Genomic DNA, 23,806 nt, shown 5'->3' on the forward strand with positions numbered 1-23,806 from the left:
CTGCAGAGTGGGTTCCTGTGGCTTCCTGGAGAGGCTTTGGGTAGGGGATACCTAGAGAACAGAGAAGTCTTGTACCAACTTTGTGTTAGAGGAAGAGTTCGGGATTGGAGATTGAGAATGAAATATATAGAGAGAAGTTTTGGGGAAGCTGGAAATATGACTGATAAGGAGAGGGAAAAATATGAAGAAAGAGAGTTTAAGGAAACAGAACTATGGATGATATATTAGCTTGCCTTTGACATCCTTTAAGAAATTCAAGAAAAGATTGGAATTGCTTTTAACTACTTGTAGTTCTTGGGCTGTATTTATTTACTTGAATGTTACAACTTCTAGAGACTGGACCACATAGGGCTCTAGTTTATAAGCAGTTGTTAAAAGTACAAAGTACTCTTTAGTCTGTGAGAACTGGGTTCTCTGGGTAGTCAGCAAGAATACCATATTCATCTTCAGTCTCGATCGATTTCTGATATGAACTTTCTAATGGCTTTCAACCAACTGAATTGTACTATAAGCAGGATAGCTTTAAAAAGGCCTCTGAAGGTTTGACTCAAGCTCTATCATCTGTGTCTGAGCTATGGCGAAATCCACCTTTATGAGCTTTAAGCAACTAGATGCTTATTCCATTTTTTTTCTCTTTCTGACAATTTGGGAAGCATCCACAGGGTCCTGGAATCTTTGATCACAAAAAGATCACAAGAAAAGAAGGAAGATGTGAACATTTAGCAGAAAAATTTGGAGAACTTAAAATTTATCTACCAGCATCTGGAGGCCTAGATCCGTAAGAGCTGACTTTCCTCTTTATCATGCAGAGTATCATTTCACAGAACTTGCAAGGAAATGAACACACAGACTTAGTGATTCAGGGGCTGGAATCTCCCTTTCTCTTGAGGGAGCTAATGGGTCTGTCCACACATAACAATAAAGGGAGAATGAGGGACTCAGGCTGGCTTGTGGGATCAGGAAGATATCCAAGTTGAGAGCAGGCAAGTCTGGAAGGATCAGGAGGGAATTAAGGCTCACAGCAGGTAATGATCTGAGCCCAGAAAAATCAGATCAAACTGTAGTGATTGGAAAGATCTGAAAGGCTGAAACAGAAGACATCTGGGCTTCAAGAGGTTGTGTAATTCTAGGATGTGGCATTGGCCAGGAGAAATAGATTCTGTGCTAGAAGTTTTGGAGAAGTACGTTATTTGCTATGTATTAATTATAAGACCTTGGGCAATCATTTAATCTCTTTGAGCCTATGAGCCCTTTCCTTTCATTGTAAAGTGGGAATAGTAAGGCTTACCTTTTTGTAAGGATTAATGAATGCAAAATGCCTGATATAGTTTCTGATAGATGCTCAAAAATCATATAATTATTTCTAAAACTAAAGTTCTTTCACAGCAAGAAAGCTTGTTCTTGTCTCTTTGCACTCCTATCCTGACCTAGTCTGCCCTCAGTGCTGTTTCAGAGAGAGGATGAAGCTACTTCTGAGTCCCTTCCCCTGACCTCCCACCTCCATGCTCTTCACACACCTCCAGCCCTCCTCTGCCAAACACAAGTAAAACATTTACAGGCAAATGACGGTGTCTGTATAGATGTGGCTGAGCTGGAATGTTCTTACAGACGTTGACTATAGGAGTGACCAGGACAGGGAAGAATCTCAAAATCATGTCATATGAGACACAATTGAAAGAACCAGGGAAATTTAGCTTGGAGCAGAAAAGATAAAATCAAGGAAAATATGATAGCTGTGATGAAATATTTGATTTGATTTGGATCTATTCTGGGGACACAGAAGTGTCTCTACCCCTGGGTGCCCACTTGTGGGAGTCTTAAAGTGGGAATTCTCATGTGAGAAAGGGTAAGGCTCCAAGAATCTTCCAGGTCTCCTGACTGTGAGAGTCTGTGGTTTTAGGAAGGACAAGCTGGCCCGAGTGGTGTGAGTGGCATTGGTGAAAGTGTGGAGTTCTTTATGGAGCAGTTCTGGGCACAGTCCAGCCTCAGACATGAGTGATATGATGAAGTGTGCTCTTGGCATGTAGGTTTGGGGCCTCAGAACCCTGCTTATGATAATTCTTTGGGAGCTCTGTCAATGCATTTCCTTTCCATTCTTCTCTGTCACCAGTTGGCAATTACACGCTACAGAAAATGTGCACAGAAGGGGCTTGTTTAGCTACCGTGTGCCGGGTGGGAGGGAGCTGTGGCTGGTGGCTGATTCTCTGGGGTGACTGGGCATGGGTTATGGGAATGGAGGCTGATGTCCCTCATCGCTTCCCAGAGACTTGCCTCACTAGCTCCCCGGGGCCTGTGAATGGTGTTTAAATCAATGGCCAACGTGAAGAGGGCAGCTTAGTCCCCATTACTCCCCAGGACTAATTGACCTCTTCTGAAAAGGTACATTCTTGATTTGGTGAGACTCTTCCTCATCTGGAAAGGCCAGTGAAGCAAAAAGATCTAATGTGAAAAGGTGGGGGCAAAGGGTCAAGGGTGGCATTGAAGGGAGAGAAAGGTACAGAGCATTCACTAAATCATTTCCACCAGAATAGAGGGGAACAAAGCATTACCATCCTGAGAGCGTTTGTTAGGGGCTCATATAGACCAAGCTCTGCACAGAGTCTGGTGACCTTTTCCTGCCCTGGAGGCTCTCAGTTTTGTCATTTTGATGAATCTCTAAGTTGTGTTCACTGTGAGTATCTCTGATAGCAAGTAATATTTAACACAAAAGGTCCTTTGAGAGAAATGCATAAAAATGGAGTCAAGCTCAATGCTGCTCTAAAGCACGCCATTTGTTTTTAATTGTCCCCTCACCCATCTCAGCTATGAAGAAAGAGAAGGAAAGGTAGAAAATGAAATAAACTGCAAAAAACAAGACACACAAGTGAAGTTTGATTCCTTTTTGAATCTTCTATTTGTGATGTAAAGCTCAGATATTTAAGTTACCGCCCCCTAAGAGCCCAGACATTTATTCAGGGTGTGGGAATCAAATCTCAGAGAAGTCATGTTGAATATTCAATTTGATGCCTCCCATGGAGTGTATATATTTAAGAATAAAGAACACCATAAGAAAATCAATGACAAATAAAAACAACAATGTTGCCATCCATCACAACCAAATTAAAACAATAATGTTGCCATCCATCCACAACTTTGTTCTTTTGTCAGCATGATGATTATAATATCAAAGTAAGTCAGGGCAGAAATGATCCAAGGAGCTTTGAGACTCCATTAGTCTACAATCTGATGGAAATTCCACCAGCAGGCTGTCAAGTAAACCTCACTTCTCTGGACTTACCGCTTGGTTGAAAGTCTTTCTCTCCCTTTCCTTAGTGAGGGCTTTTGTTCCTAAAAATTTCAAGAGGCAAAATTGACTCTCTATAGCTGTGCTGTTCATTTAGGGAATCGTTAGCCACAAATGGTTATTTAAATTAAAACGTAAAAAATTTAAAGAAAATTAAAATTTAGTTTCTTAGTCACGCTAGCCACATTTCAAGTGCTCAGTAACCACATGTGGCTAGTGGCTACCTTACTGGAAGTCCCAGATGTAGAGCATTTCCATCATCATAAAAAGTTCTGCTGAACAGCACTGATCTATAATAGCACTGTCTATAGAAATGTGGGCTTTTGAAATGTAGTTCCTCAGCATGGAAAAAGCATGCTCTCATCTAAATCCCCAAAGTGAAAATCTAAGGGGCATACTGGCACTTCATTTTAATTTCCTTTTTGGAGAGTAGTCATCATTGAGTAAGGATCACTCCTCCCATGGTTTTTAGTTATTGCAGCCAAGGGTCCTAAACAAAAAAACCTTTGGTCAATAAAGGAATTATACCTGATATTGTATAAATGGCATAGTCTTCCTGGTACTCAGAAGAAAAGCCTCCCGATGGCTGTGACATTTTATTTCCTTGACTCTTAATGGCTTCTTGAAAATCAACCTTCATTTCTCTTTAATAGCAGAATTCTACCAGCCATACATAAGTTCTTCCAGTTCTAGAGCTGTGAATAAGAGAACTGGAGTAAGAGTAAACAGATCCTGGTCAGATCTTATAATTCCTTTTCACATACCTGGTCATACTGAAGATCCACTTGGAACTGACTCTCCCAGTTTATTATGTAAAAGCCAGCATTACTATAATGCCAAAACCAGAGAAAGACATTGTAAAAAAAGAAAACCACAGACCAATATCTCTCACAAAAATAAACATAAAAATCCTTTTAAAATAGTAAAATACATCTATGAATATATAAAAAAGCAAATGCATCATGACCAAGTGGGCTTTATCTTAGGAATGCAAGGTTGGTTTGATGTTTGAAAATCAATGTAACTCATCATGTCAACAACCTAGAAAAGAAAAATTATATAATGCTCTTGATAGATGCAGGAAACACATTTAACAAAATTGAACATTTATTCATGATAAAAACTATCAGCAAACTAGAATAGAGAGGAACTTCCCCAATGTGCTAAAGGGCACCTTGAAAAATCTACAGGTAACAACGCATATAATGATAAAAAACTGAATATTTTCCCCTAAGACTGTCAAGAAAACAATGTCTGCTTTCACCACTCCTGTTCAACATTATACTGAGGGTTCTAGTTAGTGGAATAAGGTAAGAAATGGAAATAAAAGGAATAACGATTAGAAAGGAAGCAATAAAAGTCTATTCTCAAATGGCATGATTGTACATAGAAAATCTTAAACAATTTAGTGCTGTTAGATCCAACAGTGACTTTAACTAAGTTGAAGAATAAAAATCCATTATACTAAAACCAATTGTACTTCTATATAGTAGCAATGAATAATTAGAAATTAAAATAAAGAAGTTTGAAAACAGCTTTTTAAGTTTCTTTTTTTTACACATCTATAAGATCTACCTTCCATTTTTTTCAATTTTGCATATTTTATTGAAACCCAAATGTTGCATATTGTATGCAGATAAAAAAATCATTGCATCCCTAAAATTTTCTCCAACACCCTGAACATTACTTATATATGGCCCCAAAAAGAATTAATATTTTTTGACAAATTATGAGATAAAACACAGAGGTTAAGTGTTGCTTTATACAATCTCTATCAATCATAAAAATTCATTGAGCTAAAATCAAAATAGGAAAATATACATAGTATAACTGACATTCCGCAAGTAAAGTCCACTGTAAAAATTTAAATGTGGGAAGCAAATTCTCGAGGCCAAAAGGAAGATTTATGTAATTTATGAAAGTCACCCTCATTTACAATCAACCTCCCCCCCAAAAAATACATGTGACCAAAATGTCTCACTCTGTGGGTTAATGTAGGTTTTTTTTTTTTTTAATTAAAGTGGCAACATCTTTTCCGTTCTATTTATTTTCTTTTTAATTTTTATTTTTTATTATTAGCATATTCATTATTACAAATTATAATTTTTCTTTATGCCCTTTTCCTGACCTCTTACTTATCAAACCCACTCCCTCCATACCCCCCCATCTCTAGTATCCTTAGGTTTGTTCTCTCCTTCTGAAAGTTCAATGTATTGTTGTGGTCTATCCTTCTGTCCTTCCTTCCTTCCTTCCTTCCTTCCTTCCTTCCTTCCTTCCTTCCTTCCTTCCTTCCTTCCTTCCTTCCTTCCTTCCTGCCTGCCTGCCTGCCTGTTTTTCTTTCTGTCTTTCTTTCCTTCTTTCTTAGCATCCAGTTGTGGGAGAGGACATGTGGTATTTCTCTTTCCTAGTCTGCCTTATTTCACTTAACATAATTTTCTCCAGACTCATCCATGATGCTGCAAATGGCATCATGAATTTCATTCATCAAAAATGTCATTCTTTTTTTTATGGCTGAGTAGTATTCTATAGTGTATATATACCACGTTTTCCTTATTTGGTCACCCATTGGTGGACACTTAGGTTGGTTCCATATCTTGGCTATTGTAAATAGAGCTGCAATGAACGTGGGAGTGCAGGTATCCCTTCAACATAATGATTTCCATTCCTTTGGATATATACCCAGTAGTGGGATTGCTGGATCAAATGGTAGTTCTATCTGTAGTTGTTTGAGAAACCTCCATACTGTTCTCCCTAGTGCCTGTGCTAATTTACAGTCCTACCAACAGTGTAGAAGTGTTCCCCTTTCCCCATATCCTCACAAGCATTTGTTATTCTTGGTCTTTTTAATAGTAGCCAGTCTAACCGGGGTTAGATGGTATCTCAGTGTGGTTTTGATTTGCATTTCTCTGATGACTCGTGAGGCTGAGCATTTTTTCATGTACCTGTTAGCCATTTGAATGTCTTCCTTTGAAAAATATCTATTCATCTCCTTTGCCCATTTTTTAATTGGATTATTTGCTTTCTTACTTAAGCATACTTATCATATAACTCAGCAATCCCACTCCTAGATGTTTACAGAGAAATAAAAATGTATGTCTTCACATAAACCTGTATGTGCCCAAATCTGGAAGCACCCTAGGTATTCATCCCCTAGTGAATGGAAACACAAATTGTAGTAACATGCATAGAATGGAATTCTATTCAGCCATAAAAGGGACAAACTAAATTAGAAAATGCAACTGCATGAATGAATCTTAGCAATATGCTAATTGTAAGAAGCAAGACACAAAAGGCTATGTACTGTATGATTCCATATATAAGACATTGTGAGAAAAGGCAAAACTATAGGGATAGAAATTAGATGAGTAGTTGTTAGGGGTTGAGGGTGGTGGAAGGGAATTGCCTACAAAAGAACTTAAGGATAATGAAAATATTCTATATTTTGATTGTGGTAGGAGTTACATAAATATAAATTTGTCAACATTTATAGACCTATACAACTAAAGGGGTGAATTTTACTGTTTTTAAATGTGCAAACAAAAAAGAGACAGAGAATGAAAATCTTGACTTGTTCTAGATTCTCTTGCACATTTTTGGATGACAGTTTAGTGTCTGAGGGCTTGTCTGCTATATCTCCAAGGAGAAGTCAGCTGCCGGAAGAGAACCTGTGGTTTGCTAATATGTGATGTGAATCTGCTAGCCTGGACAGCAAAGATTTGCCTTTGTCTTAGAATCAGGTCAGCCAAGCTCCTCTGGTAGTAATTAGAACCTGTTTTAGTACTTCCTAGGACCTGAAATTATCCAGCCTCTTGAGTGCTGTGCACAGGCCTGAGAGGGGCATTATCTCCATAGTGGAGGTAAACCTCAGAAGTGGCCTCACCCAGATGGAGCCACACTTAGGATATGACAAATAGGAGTGACACCCCAGGATCTGAGATTTGTGTGAAGCTCACAATTGGGTGTGGATGGTGACCCAGCAGAGAAGCTGTTGAGGGTGGGAGTTGCCTGACACCTGTATCCCCAGCGTCTTACAGTGTAAAAGCCAGTATGGAAATGCTTAAATAAGTGCTAGACCCTCACTATTTCATCCTCACTACAACTCATTAAGTTCTAAGATTTATTTCCATTTTACAGATGAAGAAACTAAAGCTCAGAGAGGTTGAATAACTTGACCAAGATTACACAGTTAATAAGTCGTGGAGCCAGGATTAAATATCTGGCGTTTGTTATTAGGAAACAGAGGTGTTAGTACTCTCTCCTATTTCATAGTGAGAAAGCACTTTCACCACATTCTAAGTCCTCCCCCTTATTGTTTTTTTCAGATACTCTTGATATTCATTTAAACTTGATTTCACTTGAATAAAGTTGATGGGACTGGGGCTTGGGCACAATTCTGGGTTTGCCAGTTATTTTTGAGAGAGTATGTGAGAGTGTGACTTGCCCTGGCCTTCACCCACACTTCCACCCTAAGAAAAGTCCAGATCCCATGGAATCCAGAAGTGAGTCTAGACCCAGACTCCTGTCCCCCAGTGTCCCCTCACCTGCTGTCCACTGAGACCTCATTACCCTGGAATAGAACTGCTGTGAACACTGATAGGTCTCTGACTTTCTTTGTCTCTAGGTCTTGGGGTCAAGGTCATAGTCGTGTATTTTGATGCAGTCTGCTGTGATTCTTGGAGGTCTACATTTAAGAACCTACTAAACAGTTCAGGTTCAGATGGATTCTGCTAGCCAAGGAGAGTTGAGATGCCACCTTAATTGTTATGGTTACTTTTCACTTTTTCTCTTTCTTGAGAATGAATCATGGTGACATTTTGGAAATCTTATGATATTTTTTTGTCGATCCCCTCAATATGAAGAAAGTCTTAAGTAGACAACCAAACCATTCTTTCTCTCACCCCACCTGACAGTTCCAACAAGTATACCCAATAGAAAAGAGCAATATGTTTTCAGGGTGCCCATGCCCACCCGTTTTGGTTTGGTTGCCTCTGGAAAGTGAAGTGCCCAACTCGTGGCCCCCAGGTGCATTGATGCCACAAGCTGTCCTGTTCCTTAGGATCCCTCTGCACTGCCCCTCCTTGGACTTCCCACTTCAGTCCTCCCCACTAACTAGCTCATCCCAGTGTCCCCTTCAGCTAGAAGGTCTCCAGTCTAACTAGTCTTGCCTGACCTTCCTCCACTTCCTTCAGTGTTTCATTCTGGCAGAGTCACAATGGACAGTATTGAGATAGAACAATGAATTAATTCCCGTGAATGGAGTATTTAGCTAATGGATCACATCCAGTGTTTATACATTTCTGCAGCAGAATGTATCACACCACAATATCTCTCTTTTGAAATGGCAGAATGATGTCAACAAGGTCACACAAATGGGTCAAAAACCTGACAAATAGGAATGGTCTTGGCTAAGGGAAAGCCAGAGCTTGGGAGGGTCTCTCATTTTATAGCTGTTCTCTGATGGGCAGCTCTCATTCTGGAAAGCTTATTTACTGGAAAGATAAGCAAATAAAAACTGGAGATATGAATACTGCAATAGAGGAATACTGGAATTAAATAAAGCAATTATGTAAAATATTTGATGTTCAGTTTAGTTCCTGGAACTAAATACATACTCTGCTATTCACTGTGTTCCTATGCCTCCTTACAGTGCAAATGTTTCTGTTCAGAACCGTGACATTGTGCATCTCTCCACTAAGCCATACGGCATTGTCCCCCACCACATACTATCTGAGAGTAGGGTTGCTCCCTCCTTCCTCCACCTGATTGTGCATTCCTTCAAATGGGAGCCAACCTCTGGTGCCAGAGTGTTATATTCCAATTTTGCTTACCATGTACTAGTTGTGTGACTGGGCAAGTTATCCCACTTCCTGTATAAAATGAGGATAAAGACAGGACCTACCACAGCGGGGAGTTGTTAGGATAGTGAGTTAGTTCAGGTGAAGGGCTCAGAGATGTTTCTGGATATGGTGTCACCCAAACATGTTAACTTTATCATCACTGCCAGTGTGCACAACAGGAAGGCAGGTGCCTTGTGGAATCCAGAGATGTCATCTTCCTAGTGTATCTGTTGAAACACAAACTCAGATTTGCTCTGAAGTCACCCCTTTTTCTCAGCACTATATTACAAAAACTCACTATAGCTGGAAAAAGTGATCAACCTCAAAGCTTTTACATATTATGGAGATGTTTGACAATACGAAACATTGCACTTCATGAACAACAAAATGCAGGCAACAAACAACTTAATTAAAATCCAGTGCAAGTCCTCTATAGGCTAAAGGAAACTCCTCAGTCTCATTATGTTCTCATGTGGGGGTGGAGGCAGATGTCTGTGTGCCGTGTTTGGAGGAGGCCAAGCATCTTACAAGAGGCTCTCAGAGGGGCTGCCTAGACTCTCACCAATGCCTAGACAGGGCGGGCGGGGAGTGGAAAAACAGGGCTCAGCGTAAAGCCATGAGCAGTGAACAGTCTTTACCCTGTGTGTGTGAGAGAGAGAGACACACACACCCACAGAGACAGAGACAGAGAGATATGAGCTTTTTGACTAAGTCTCTCTGGATTCTGTCAACATGACTTTCATGTTCCTCATGGTCCCCATCAACACTGCAGAAAAGAACAAAGTGCAGTTAAATCCAGGTCCCCATGACAGCCCTTCCCATAGATGGTTTTGCTTTTTGAGTTCATGGAAACTTAACAGGCTAAGAATTGCCCAGTCCATCCAGAACTGACATCTAGCATACCTGAGATTAAGAAGCTTGTGCAAAAATGAATTTTAATTTCTTTATCTTCTGCTCTTCCTTCTCATCCTTCCTTCCTTCCTTCCTGTCCCTTCCCCTCCTCTACCTGCTCCCCTCTCGTCCTCATTTCCAGCAATAGAGGGAATTTTTAGTCTTGCCCAATCTGATTTCTTCAAAAGTTCTGCTTTGGTGCTGTTATTTTAAGAAATAAAGCCAGGCATATATTCCCCTTCATTCAATGTACTTCTGAAATGCATATCTCCGCTACCAAAGGGCACTGATGTATGTATACATGCACAAGCATAGACATCACCATTGCTACATAGCAGGTAGCATGGAGAACGGAGCAATGGACTGTTCTCTCATATGGAAAGAAAATACCCAATAAAACCAAGCAAAGAGCCCAAAATAGCTCCACTTCACTTTCAAGCACTCTTGTGTAGAGCCCCTTAGCCAGGCCAGGACCGATTGGTGCCAGGTGCCTTGCAGAGATACCAGTCTCATGGATTTCTCACTCTTTATGGGATGATGACTTAATAACACATCTTTGTCTGGTGAATATTTAAATCTTATTTCTGAGGCTATTCCCAGAGACGGCAACCTTTCTCTGTAGGAATAAATGAATCACTCTGAAAATAAGTAAAAGGCCCAGGTAATGAATGCCTGTCTTGACTGAAAAAAATTGTAAGTCTACTGGGCTGAGAGATGATACTTCATTACAAAGAATATCAGGGCTGCATTACTAGCCTGGTGGTTTTCTAACTTGTAATTGTAGAAATCTATTTTCCACATAAAACCTCACCCTGAACCTCAATATATAAAAGAGAGAGATGTGGAGCTACTGTGGTTCTGTTGGGGGTGGGGTGTCCAGGGTGTTGTCATTTAGCTTCTTCCTTGGCTTGCACTTGAGTCATTCCCCACAATGAACCATGGAGCTCCGCCAACAGCGTGAGAAAGGTACTGACTATGATACTGGTTGTTACTGAGTATATATTGCCCATTACTACAGAGGAGGAAACTGAGGCCTGGGGAATGAAGACAGCTGCCACAGTGGTAGCGCTGGTGCCGCTGGGACCTGCAGCCTCCTGGCCCTCAGGCCCAGTGCTCCGACACTTAGCACCACCGCCACCATTTGGACAGCACATGCACACTGCGCCTCAACAGGAAGCAAACATTTAAACTGTTTTGACCAAGAATGTAAAGCCATGGATTGAAATAACCTACCGAGAGCCAGCAGAGCCCTTCAGGGCTTTCTCCTTTTCCTGTAGATTCAGTATTTTGGGCTCAGAAAACAAAAATATTCTGTAACAGGAGAGCTGGTTTGGTTCACATGCCTGCACTAGTAATAAGAGAACTTAGAGAGCCAGGCGTCCCACCATCCTGAGCTGCCACATCCCTTCTGTGCTGCCTTCACCCAGTGGGCGGGGGCGGGCACAATGTGCTCCAAGCCACAGGGTGGGGGAGCCTGCCCACCCCGGCCCCTCGGCAGGAGGCTACCAAACAGGAATCTCATCTCAGAGACAGTCACAGCTGAGCTGACTGCGTCTGTGTGTCTGTAAATAGCATGATTTTTTCCTCTAGTTAAAAAATAATGTAGTGTGTAAGGAAAATTTATACACAATAAGCATCAAGAAGAAAAGTCACCACACAGAGAAGCATTTCAAGGAGTATATTCTTAGATTCTTTCTCTCCTTCCTTACCTCCCTCTCTCTCTAATCGCTCTCTTCCTTTTTCTCTCTATTTCATGAAAATGAGATCATACTATTTCTAATCTCCTTTCATTTACTTCATATGTTGTGAACATCTTTTTGTGATAAATACATAATAATAATAATCGTCAATGGTTTAGATGTATTCCTTTGTGCTAGAACTCATTCAAGTACATTTCCACTTAACATTTGTCTTTTTCCTGCTTTTATAAAGAACATTTTCATTACTATTTTAGTCATAAATGTTTGCATATTTCTCTAAGACTAATTCCTAGAGACAGAGTTGCTGGATATTCAAGGTGAACCCTTAGCAGTACCACCAAATTACTTTTACCAGTTTTGTTCTACAGCAGCTATAAAGGTGCACAATTCCCTATAGCTTCATGTCGAGCTAGGGCTAATGTTGGAATCTTGCTGACGTAGCCAATTGTTGAGCTCTTTTACCTGCCTGCAATCCTGCCAACTATGCTAATTGTCGAGCTTTTTTACCTGCCCATAATCCAGCCGACTGGGCCAATTGTCGAGCTAGGGGCTGGGTCTGGAGCTCATAGATCCCTTAAGCCCATTCACAGACTGGGTCACAAACCCTTCACATGCCAGGCTGGGTCACCAGTCCCCTCACATGCAGGTCTATGAGCTAGGTAACCAGCAAACAGGTCCTTGGGAGCTGTAGGTTGGAGAGCATGGCTGTGTGGGGCATACGCCCAAGGCAGTCAACACCAGCCAGGTCGCAGCACCGCACAGGCGCACTAACTTCACCCACACACAACTTATTTACAAAGAATGCACTGCACCACCCCCAACCGGGCCTAAGGTGAGGGGGGCCTGATTAATTTATTCTATTTTCCCAACACTTCATCAACTGGCCAATGTAGGTTAGAAATGCAGTGCCAAGGACACTAGGACTGGCCAAGCAGAAATATCAGTAACACTAAGCAGAGTATAGTATATCCAGGGAACGGGATGTTGCATTCATATGACTATTTTGGTTTTACTGAGAATTTCTGTAGATGTGCTATGTGTCAGTTTTCAAATATTAACACAGGAATAAAAATTTAAATGAAGAGCACTTGTTTGTTTCTGTTTACCATGTGAAGGAATGTGAGGTGGGGCAGGGACTGGCTGCAGTGTAATGTGACCTTGCATCGCTGGGAAGAGCTTGTTGATGCTGTGGAGCCTTTAGGTCATCAGTGTGACACTGTATTCACCACCCAATGTGTCAGGTGCAGAAGGGGAAGGAAAGGGGATGGAAGCTTCCTTCCTCCCCATCCTCCTCTTCCTTTCTTCCTAGTGGGAGGGATGGGGCTGAGGAAGGGGGAGCTGAGGATGCCTGGCCTGCTGCCTCCTGGGCCTCCTGTCCCCACCGTCCTGCTACCTGAGCTGTAGCTGATGGGCGGCAAGGGAAGGGTGGCAGACTTCCTGGTCCCTGTCTCTCCCTCTTAAATAGCTGTCCCATCAAGGACTTAAAAAAAAAAAAAAAGAAAGAAAGAAAGAAAAGAAAGCAGCTCTGCACCAACCATCCTTTTTTCCTGCCCCTGGTATCCCCAGCTGTGTCTTCCTGTCTCACAGTTTCCTCTCCATCTCTCCCCACAGTCCTGCGTAAGCATCAAGTGAAGCAGAGGATGTGCAGGCTGGAGAAGGAGCTGAGTGCAATGTGGACCTGGGAAGTTCTGAGTGTGCTAAAGAGAGCAGACACGGGCTCCCCGCAGCCCCAGGGGCTCAGTAGATCTCTTTGAGTGGCTCTATTCAGGGGAGACCTCATAAAGAAGGTGCCTCTGAATAGGGGCTTACAGAATTTTCGTTGGTCTCCTGATCCCTGGACTTTTTCTCTATCCTAAACCTGCCTCCTGCCTTTACTTCCCTCTGATGCAGACTTGAAGTCAACCACTCTCCTGCTATGACCCTCTCTCCTCTGTCCCACTGTCCCACAGAATCACCAGCCTGGCCTCAGTCATACCTTTTTCCATATTTATACCCAGACTGCGAGAGCAACTAGAGGAAGCCACACAGCCCTGCAGATGGCGCCACTTCACGTTGGTGGCCTGGAACCACGACTGGGCTCTCAGCACTCCCCAGAGCTTTCTGATTGTTACTATTTTCATTCTCCATGGAAGGATTTCCAATGTAGTCCACAGTCCTTAAACATTGGCTACTTACTGTACCACCCCTAGCAGCCCAACCCACACACGCTCATACAGCAAGTGGGGATTGATCCCCACTCCAACATTTTGCAAAGAGACAAATGGAATCATCAAATAGAAAAATCCATTATTTGGAAGAGTTTACCTAAAGTGGGGTTGGAGGAGAATGTGACAAAGACAAAAGGGAGAATGTGCCAAAGGAGAAAAAGAGGGCCCCTCTGAGGGGAAGGGGAGAGGTGAAATGTTAATTCTCCCACTGCTCGGGCTTCCCTTTGTCCAGTTCCTCCTTCAGGGTCTTGCTTGGCTGTTATGGCTCAAGGACCCCTCAGCAGACAGTGCAGAGTAGCACCCTTCCCTCCCCCGCCCGGGCAGGGACAAGGCTCTGCTGGCAGGACCACAGGGACTCTCCGTTACTCCTTAGCTGGTTCATTTTAGACTCAAGTTGACTGTGGTAGACTTAGTTTTCCACTGAGAGTTAATTAACAAATTTTCTGGGCTCTGTTCCCCAGGGCATGTTCAGATACAGGCTCCACGGCTAACTTGTTGGGCAGTTTTCAGGTCTTCCAACTTTGCTCCACTTTGGACATAGCACACAGCTGCAGAAATGTGTAGGGAGAATCCAATGCGTTAGAAAGAGCCAGCATTTGACTCCATGAATGAGAAGGCTTTCTATGTACAGAGGGCTTGCGGAGCAAAGGTCTCCTTCCTGCTGCTCAGGGGATGGCGCATTTTGAGAGTCCGGCTCTGCCTGCGCTGGTGCACAGGCCGTCTCAGCCTTCCTTGCGGGGCCGTGGCCCAGGACACTGAGTATGCTCTGGGAGTTTGAGAGGTGCACATGCATCCACTTAAAGCAGGGTGCGACCCTGCCAATTTGTTTGGACTCACTGCCAGTTGGCAGTGAGATTGAGTCCTCCCTGAGGAGAGCCGAAGAGAGCAGAAGGCCTGGCCAGGGTTCTGGCCTGACAAGCGAGCAGTAGCTTTCACGTATGGAGAGGCGGCGTCGGAGCAGAAACGGGCCAGGACCGGCCTGGTCCCTCACAGTTCACTTCATGAGTTTCTGCCAGGGACTATGATTTTTTTCCAAGGGAAAACTTTGCATTTGTTTTTGGCATTTTTAAAGTGCATGTGTGCGTGTGTGCTCTTGGTGCTAAGGGTACGTATTCAAGAAAAGGAACTGGCAGACGCATCCTCTCCTTTTCTCTGCGTGCTTGACCCAGAGACCTTGTGTTCTCCTAAAGCCTGCCAGGCAATCTCTTCAGTCTTCTTCCCATATGATGATTTCCCCTGGACTATCCCATGGGCATTTTTATGTCAACAGACTGGAATGTTTCTCTCCTCCCTTGAAAAAGCTCCTTTGGTCTTAGTGAACTCAGAGGTGGGGGAATTCATAAGAATCAGGAGCCTGCCTCAAATTGCCTCCTTTTATAACTTCCCACACAGACTGGAGAGGAGGTTTAGAACATCTCCCTGAAGTGTCTAGAGAGGGAGAGTGGAGGATTCTCTTTTTCCTGCCGAAGCCATGTGGAGCCAGACAAGCACACCTGACATGGTAGAAAGAACCACAAACACACCTGGTGCAGTAGAAAGCCCTAGGAGAAACTTGAACACTAAAGGCTCCACTGGCACCTCCTGCCTGTCTGCATCAGATCACTAGTCATCATGCGAGCATGGAAAAGTAGGACCATCAGGGCCACTTGACAGATAAGGAAACCGAATCTCAGAGAAGTCAGTCACTTTCCCAAAGTCATCCATTACAGTGGATGGCAGAGTGAGTGTGACAGCCTTGTCTAATTTTGATCTGAGTGGTATTGAAGTTGCACCTGGAAGACAAGCACATCCTGGGAACCCTGAAACATCCAGGCCTGGCCAGTCCTTAAGGCTGACTTTACCCAAAGCAGAATAGTTGGTGGTCGGATTTGAGGTGGCATCAGGAAGATCCAACACTACATATGTGAGGTTCCATCATTTACAGAGTCATTCTTTTGTTAATGGATTGTCCCCAACTACAATTAAAATATCTCTGTGTATATAAACTTTAAGCAGTCATTTACATTAAGTGTGAGTTAACTTATCAAGTCTTATGTAACATAACAAGTAGCTGAGGTTGATTTTCTTTCTTTTATGCATTTATTCTTTCAATCGACATTCGTTTAATGAACATCTCAGCATAATAAGTTAATGTGAGCGTTCAAAGAGAAATAAGACTTGCACTCTGCCCTAAATGAGCTTACAGCTTGAAAGGGAATCTAAGTCACCATGAGGTAGCATATAATAAGTACCATAAGAATAGCACAAATAGAAAAAAATCAATTGGGAGTAGAAATTGAGGAGTTTAGGAAGCACTTGTGGGAGGCAACATATGGGGTCAGACTTTGTGAAGGAAGGTCATGATTTCAAGTAGAACTGACAGTGGTAGAGAGGGCACTTGGTGGCGAGAAGAGAGAGGGAGGCATTGTTGGGAGGAGAAGGCATGAGCAGAGGCATGGGGGTGGGAAACAGGCACCTTTGTTTGGGGAATTCAAATGACTTAAGTGTTGACTTAAGCGCTGGGTGTGTGGAGGGGAGTAACAGGAGATAAAAATGAAAAGGGATTTTAAGGCCTATTTTTAGAAGACCTTCAATGCCAGGCCATGGAGTGTGGTGTTCTCCCTGGTAGGCAGTGGGGAGCCTTTGATATTTTGTGAGCTGAAGAGTGCCATGACTTAAACTGCTCTGAGATCAATGGTTTGGAGGCCCCTGGGGGATATTTATTCCAGGCTGAAGCAAACAAGGCCTGAGCTAGGATGATAGTGGTGGGGACTGAAAGAAGGGAACAGATGTGTGAGATAGCATGATGTTGTGATAGAACAAGAAATATATTCTTGGTCTTCAGCTCTGGTTCCAGATCCTGACACAGAGGTCCTATAACTGTTGGAATTTCCTGAGTGACAGGATGAGGGGAGCATCTTTTGTTAGTCATAAACCCCCTTCAACCATACTTCAGTCTGAATTTATCCTAATGTGGTTGGTGGCTGGGGACCCCAAGATAGCTTCAGGATGGGGGCTGGCCACCAGAAAGACCAAGGCATGATTAGAGGGCTGGGATTTTCAGCCGTACTCCACAACCTCTGGGGAAGGGAAAGGGGATAGAGTTTGAGTTAATTATCAATGGCCAATGGTCTAATCAATCATGCCTATGTAATGGAACCTTCATAAAATCCCTAAACAACAGGATTCAGAGGGCTTCTGGGTTAGTGAACACATCAAGGTGCTGGGAGGTGGCTCTGTGTCCCTCCTCTAATACCTTGCATCCCTTTGGCTCTTCCTGAGTTGTATTCTTTACAGTAAGCCAGTAATAGTAAGTAAATTGTTTTCCTGAATTCTGTGAGTCATTCTAGCCAATTATTGAAATGGAGGAGGGGACTGTGGGAACCCCCAACTTTATAGCCAGTTGATCAGAAATACAGGTGGCCAGGACTTGTGATGGTGTCTGAAGTGGGAGCAGTCTTGTGGGACTGAGCTCTTCATCTGGGAAGTGTGAGCTAACTCTGAGTAACTAGTGTCAGAATTGAATCGAATCATTGGGCAACCAGCTGATGTTCAGAGAACTGGAGAGCTGATTGTGGATATGGAAAAAACCCACACATTCTGGTGTCAGGAGTATTGTGAGTAGAAACAGATCATGGCAATAGATAGGCTCTTGGTTACAGAGTAGCTCTGGTATATGAGGGAGAGGGAGATGTTAAAGATGGTGAAGTGTCAAGTCTGAGTAAGTGGGAGAGTATGTTAGAGAAAGAGGAAGTCCAGGAGAAAGAACTGGCTGAAGGTGGAAATAGCAGGTGCGCCATGGTAGACACGTGGACTTGAGGCAGCGGCTGCCCTCCAGGCTCAGCTCAGCAGGTTCTCAGGGGTGGGGAGAGTGCAGAGTGAGCATGAGCGGGTGCTGATGAGACCCTCAGGGAGAGGCACGTGGCCACTGGAAGCTGGAAGAGCCCCAAATCTGTCTCATTCAAAAACGTTTTTACTCTGTGATGAGCACTATTCTAAAACTGGGATTCAGTAAGAACGAGGACAAGGCACTGCTCTCACGGAGCTTTTCTTACAGGGCAATTAATTGGGCCAGATCGGGCAGAGCCTTAAACCATAGCTTTTATTCACTAGTTATTCTCAACATGGACCAATTCAGCACCCTCTCCATCCCAACCCGAAGGAAGGGCTTCCAGTTCCTCAAGTAATTCTGGACACTTCCCCGTCTACCACACTCTGGTGCCTGCCCATCCATCCACTGTCACCCAACCCCCTGCAGGAATACCAACTCTTCCTCTGTCATCAGAGATTTGTTCTGTCTGTTCTTGAACTTTCATATAAATAAATGTAGTCACACACTTTAGGGGACTTCATTTGCTCAATATTGTGTTGTTGAGTAGAATAGCAGCTTCTTTTTCTTTTCTTTTTTTTCTGGATAGTATTCTGTTGCACAAATACCCCACATTCTATTTACCCATTCTACTGCTGATGGACATTTGGGTTGTCTTCAGTTTTTGGCTATTACGAACATGATATTTAATGGACAAATGCCCTCATTTTTCTTTGGCATTTCCCTAGAACTGAATTGCTGGGTATTTGTCAGCTATTCTCTAAGCACCTGCTTTGTACCAGATCCTGTGCTGGGTGCTTGGTATTGAACTTGAGCAAAACAAACATGGCCCCTGTTCTCATTAATTTTACCAATCATTTGGGGAAGTTAACATAAATAGTCACATTAAATGATAGCAGGCATTAGGACTCTGAAAAAAAGGAAGATGTAATATGCATTTTCAACATTCCTAGCAGTCAGAGCATAGCATGTAAATTGCAGAGAGAACCACACTAGGTCTGAGCATCAACATACTCCCTGGAGATGTGTGATTAATACCCAACCGCTCTGACAGCCCTTGGGGCAGGTGTGAGGGCTGAGCTAGGGGTGGGTTTTTTGTGGGGATTGGGGGGAGGGAAGTGAGGAATTCAGCTTGGGCTGCCCGAGGGCCCTGTAGGCCCGTTCTTGGGTGCATTCCTTGGTCTGGGGTGCATTTTTAGCCTTGATCTCTGGCTCTCGAGGTGATTGGGTAATTGAGAGCTTAAGCCCCACTCCCCAAGGACTGGTTTTAGCACATATGCAACCTGCATTTCAATATTATTCCTTCTGACTGGAAGCATTTGGAAATAGTCCTTGCCCCTGGTTTTAAAAGGTGGTATTATTTTATGAACATTCAGACACTGATTAATAAAATTCCGAACCCATTAACTAATGGGGAAATGCCAAACTTTTTTGCGTATCCAAGAAAGTAAATGTAATAAAAACGATCCCAAAAGGTAAGTTAAATTATAGCCTTTGCCTTTTCTCTCCTGATAGTCCCACCAGATGTTTCCCAATGGAGGACACAGGCCTCTTTTCCTGCTTTCTCCAGGGAAAGAAGAGATTAGACTTGGCTCAGATGTACTAACTTTTAGGAGGATAAAAAAGCACTATGGCAGAGGAAGGTCTGTTGGGAATTCCCAGGCTGCTGGGTCATAAATCTGGAGACAACGGAGCTCAAGCTCTGCTGATTTCTACCCACCTTCTCTTACGTACTTCCCTTCCCCATTCCCCTAGATCGGTCTCAGGAATTTTGCTCTGATCTGGAAAGAGAGAAACTGAGCTTGTCAAGTCCCCTTCAGCCCCGGGCGAAGGCGGCCATTTCGTCCCCAGGCCGAGCCGAGCCCACGGCGGGGACGGCTGCGTGGCCAGTGACGTGGGACCTGCGCCGCTCCCCACACAGCCTTCGCAGGGCTCCCGCTGTCCCCTGTAAACGCAGATCTCGACTTCTCCACTCTCCCTCAACCCCCATCCAAGTTTTGAGTGTGAAAGGAAATAGAACAGCTAGAAAAGTCGAGGGACAGGATATGTCCGGCCCTTCACGCCCCGCGGTGGCATCCTCGGCTTTGGCCGTGACGAGCCGTGGGTGGAAGCACTTGGAACCGGTTGCCGCTCCCGGGCCTCGCCCCACTCGCTTCCCCAGCGGGCACTGCCTCTGCTTCTAGCCGCCGTCCTCCCTGCCTGCCCCGACCTGGGCAGAAGCGCCGGCTTGTCGTCAGGAAGGAAACGCACAAGTCGGAGGTTCTCGGAGGAGCGGTGCTCGCACAGCCTGCGCCGAAGAGGCCGGGACGCCGGCCGGCCACGCGCTTCCGCTCCCTCCCGCCAGGGGGCGCCGTCGCCGCCACGGAAGGGAAGCGGGGGCTCCGCAGGCTCCCACCCTTTTCCAGGGGCAAGTCCAGACGACCCCTCACAGTGGGTGGTGTGAGAGCAATATCCACACACGAGGAGCAGATGGAACGTAAAGTCCCAACTTGTGTTCCTCAGTGTTTGCTTGCTTTCCCTCTGGGCGGTGTTTCCTGTTCTGACTGTCCATCAGATTCACGTGGGAAGCTTGAAAATTATAAAAACACGTAGATCGCAAGAGCAAGAGCAGGCGAGGAACTTGGAGATGGCTGGCGGATGAGCTCTCTTAATTCAGTCGCGTGGCATAGCTGTGCCACTGCCGTTTTTCACTACCTTGTGCTATAAAGTATCTTAGAAATGTCCCCGCCGCCCCCTTGCCCCCGCCAACACCCAGGACTCTAACACCAGGTCCTGGACGGGGACAGGGGAGTAGGCAGAGAAGAGGCGAGGTAGAGAAGATAAAGACAAGGGGGAGAGGATCTGGGTGAGACAGAACAGTGGAGAAGGAAGAACAAAACCAGAAGACTCCAGTTGAGGTTCTGCTGCTAGCTGGTTCTGTGACCGTGGGTGAATCGTGACCTCTCTGAGCTTGGGAAAATGAAGAGACAGCAGAAAATACTGCTTAAGCGGGTGGGCTCTGGTTCGTTCCAACTCTACCATTTATCAGCTGTGTGACCCCTGGCAAGTGACAACCTCTCAGAGCCCTACGGGCTAATTAGCTTCACAGGCTAATGGAAGGTGCACAGAAAATATTTTTATCACACGTATGATCAATTATTTAATACATAATGACTCCTTATAAGGACACTAATATCCTACCTTATTTGTCTTAAGGTTGTTATGGTTGTATGACTATGAGTTGGGGGAAAGGGAAATCAATCAGACAGTGATATACCATGGTTGTTTCCTATACAAACAAAATAATTTATTGTAGATGTTAGAGTTTAACATTTATTACGTATTTTGAAGATTGTTAATTTTCTCCTCCATCTTCCTGTTTCTATTTATTTTAGATTTTCGTCTTAGGACAGGCTAGGTTTTGCTGCATTAACAAACAACCCAGAAATCTCAGTGGCTTAACCCGTGTTTATTCCTCATACCCACTGCACGTCATGTGGGTGGGCAGTGGACTGCTGTGCATGTCTTCTCTCAGAAACCCGGCCCAAGGGAGGCTCCATCTTGCTGTACCTCCATGAGCACCAAGGCCGAGGGGAGGGAATATGGCAAATCAAGTGCTGGCTCTTCAGCTTCGACTGAAGTGACACTGGGGCAGTTCTTGGAAACTGACCTACTGTATTAAGTTCTATGTCTTCCTTTCCCAGATAAGATTTTCATTATGGTTTTACAGTCACTCTTACCGTTGTTTTGTTTTTGGAAAAAGTACAGTAAAAATAATAACCTAATGATGCTTTTTTTCCTATAATCAGACCGGGCTCCTGCTAGCTCTCAAGGGATTTTGGCACCGGTGGGAGGAGCATGTATTTTATCTTCTAAAAGTTTCTCCCAGCTCATTCACTTTCAACATATTGTTTCCCCACATTCCTGGTTTTCTGGAAATCTCCTTCACCATCACCAACTACAAAAATACAGGTATATGTGGCATCTGGTCATCTCCCACACTCACCCAAACTACCAGTCTGTGGTAGCAAGGGGAAGTGAGATGCTTCTAGAGGTCTGACCTTCCTTTTCATCTCATGTCCATAGTCAGAATGGCGGTGGAATCGGTCACTGTGATGGGAAAAATGGACTTCAGGAAATCAGATGGGTCATTCATTTAACAAACACTTATTGAGCACCTGCTTTGTGTTAGACACTGGGCAGTTCTTCTAGGTCACCCCAGTGCTTCAGCTGGACTCTCACCTTGGCAAGGGAAGAAAGCAAGCATCAGGATCTTCAGAAACTGATGTGATATAATGTGACCCTGCCATCTCCCCACCCTTGTCTTCCATTGCTTCCTAACATGCACTCTCTGCTCAGGCAGACTGATCTTCTGGTGTGTCTAAAAACACTATGTCACTATCCAAGCCTTTTTACTACCCTCCCTCCACCAAGAGTGAGCTCTCCCTTCTCTCTGCCACTTCAGATCCTACCCATCCTTGAAGGCAGTTGAAAACCTACATCATTTCTCAGCTCTGAAGGCTCCTAGTGCTCACCCATCTCCTTATCTACAGAAATCCTATTTATCATGTCATTTCTACTGCCTGTTAGGACAACCACCTACGTATGTTATATTACTTAACCACGTTAGAGACAGAACTCTTCAAGTTTAAGAAAAAGATCTTGTATTCTCTTAAGTTAATGTATAAAAAATGGCTAGCCCATTGGGGACATTCAATGATTAGGTCCTGCACAATATCTAGTCTTTCTTAATAGATACTGGATAGGTACACACTTAATAGAAGTAAACTAGACCTTGCTGTTTTTTTTTTTTCCAGGAAAGATGGAAAGAGAAGCTGTTATGGCTTTGCCTTTTAGCCTGGGAAGATGAGAATTTTCAAGGTGGTTTTGACAGTGGTAGAGCAAGATCAATACAGGACAGATGATGCTAACCATTATTTTGTCTAAAACTGACATGTGGGTTGCCAGGTCATTGGTTCTCTCATTTGCCATCCTCGTCTTCGGCCACCTCAGTGGTCTCAGATCAGGGTTCATTTCTTCCCACCACCAGAATACCTAAGAGGTGGAGGGGAAAAGATTGATAGAAAAGATGAATTCAATCATAGTTAACTGTAAAATAAATTTATGTAAGAGGAATTTGATTTATTTGCTAAACCCTATTATAAAATGTGAGTGGCTTTCACAAGGGAAGAAGTCTTCAGTTAACTTAAAAAACTGCACAGATAAGGAATTGAAGTGATGTCCATGGAGGGGGTCTTCATGGTTTTGAACAAGTGGCTTTGCAGCCTATTCTGAATTCCTGGTTCTGAATGGCCCCTTCTTAACCTCCCGTATGGGAGAATTTACTGGTGCCCTGATCCCATAACTTAATTTTCTTCCTCTTTTTTTCGTTTGGATTATGATAACTACTGGAGTTAGGTTGCAATAACATAATTTGTCACTGTCTGACATGCAGTGTTATGTTTGAGCCTCCTGACTGAGCAGAATAAATTAGTGTCCTGTTTTATTAATGGTATAAATTCAGAAGAGTAGGTTTATTTAAAGTGAGATAAGCTACATAGCAAGGGAAAAGACTGAATCAAAATGCTACTTGTAGAAAGAAGTTGCTTAATTTTCTGCTGCTCTCCCACTGGGTGAAATGTCCCCCTTATACGGCTCTACCTGCAGGCAATTTTCAACATCCTAGGAAAGAAACTCTATAATATTTTCAACTCTATTATACACCTTACTCTTCTTTTCTGTCGCCTTCAGTGGACAAAGTGGCCTTTCTTTGTTTATGACTTGGAGTGTTGCAATCTCCTCTTCTTGGAAAGCCCCACCTCCTGCTCAGCCCTTCTTCAAGTCTTCTTCCAAACTTATTTTACAACTGCCTCACTCAGTCCATTCAGTTCTGTCCCCAAGCCTCAGAGAGGCTTCCAGTGGCCCTGCGAAGGAGGGCTGAGGGTTTCTGCTTGTGCTCCAAAGGCTAACCCTTTTTCTCCTAATCCTGCACAATCTTCTCGGCTCTTAGTCAGATTTCCCCCAAGCCACACCCTAGCCTCTTGGTGTTCCAGCCACCCTTTTCTCATTCTTATACTTTCCAGAAATTCCCCATTTCTTTA

The sequence above is a fragment of the Cynocephalus volans genome, chromosome 9 (assembly GCF_027409185.1).
Source record: "Cynocephalus volans isolate mCynVol1 chromosome 9, mCynVol1.pri, whole genome shotgun sequence".
NCBI lineage: Eukaryota > Metazoa > Chordata > Mammalia > Dermoptera > Cynocephalidae > Cynocephalus > Cynocephalus volans.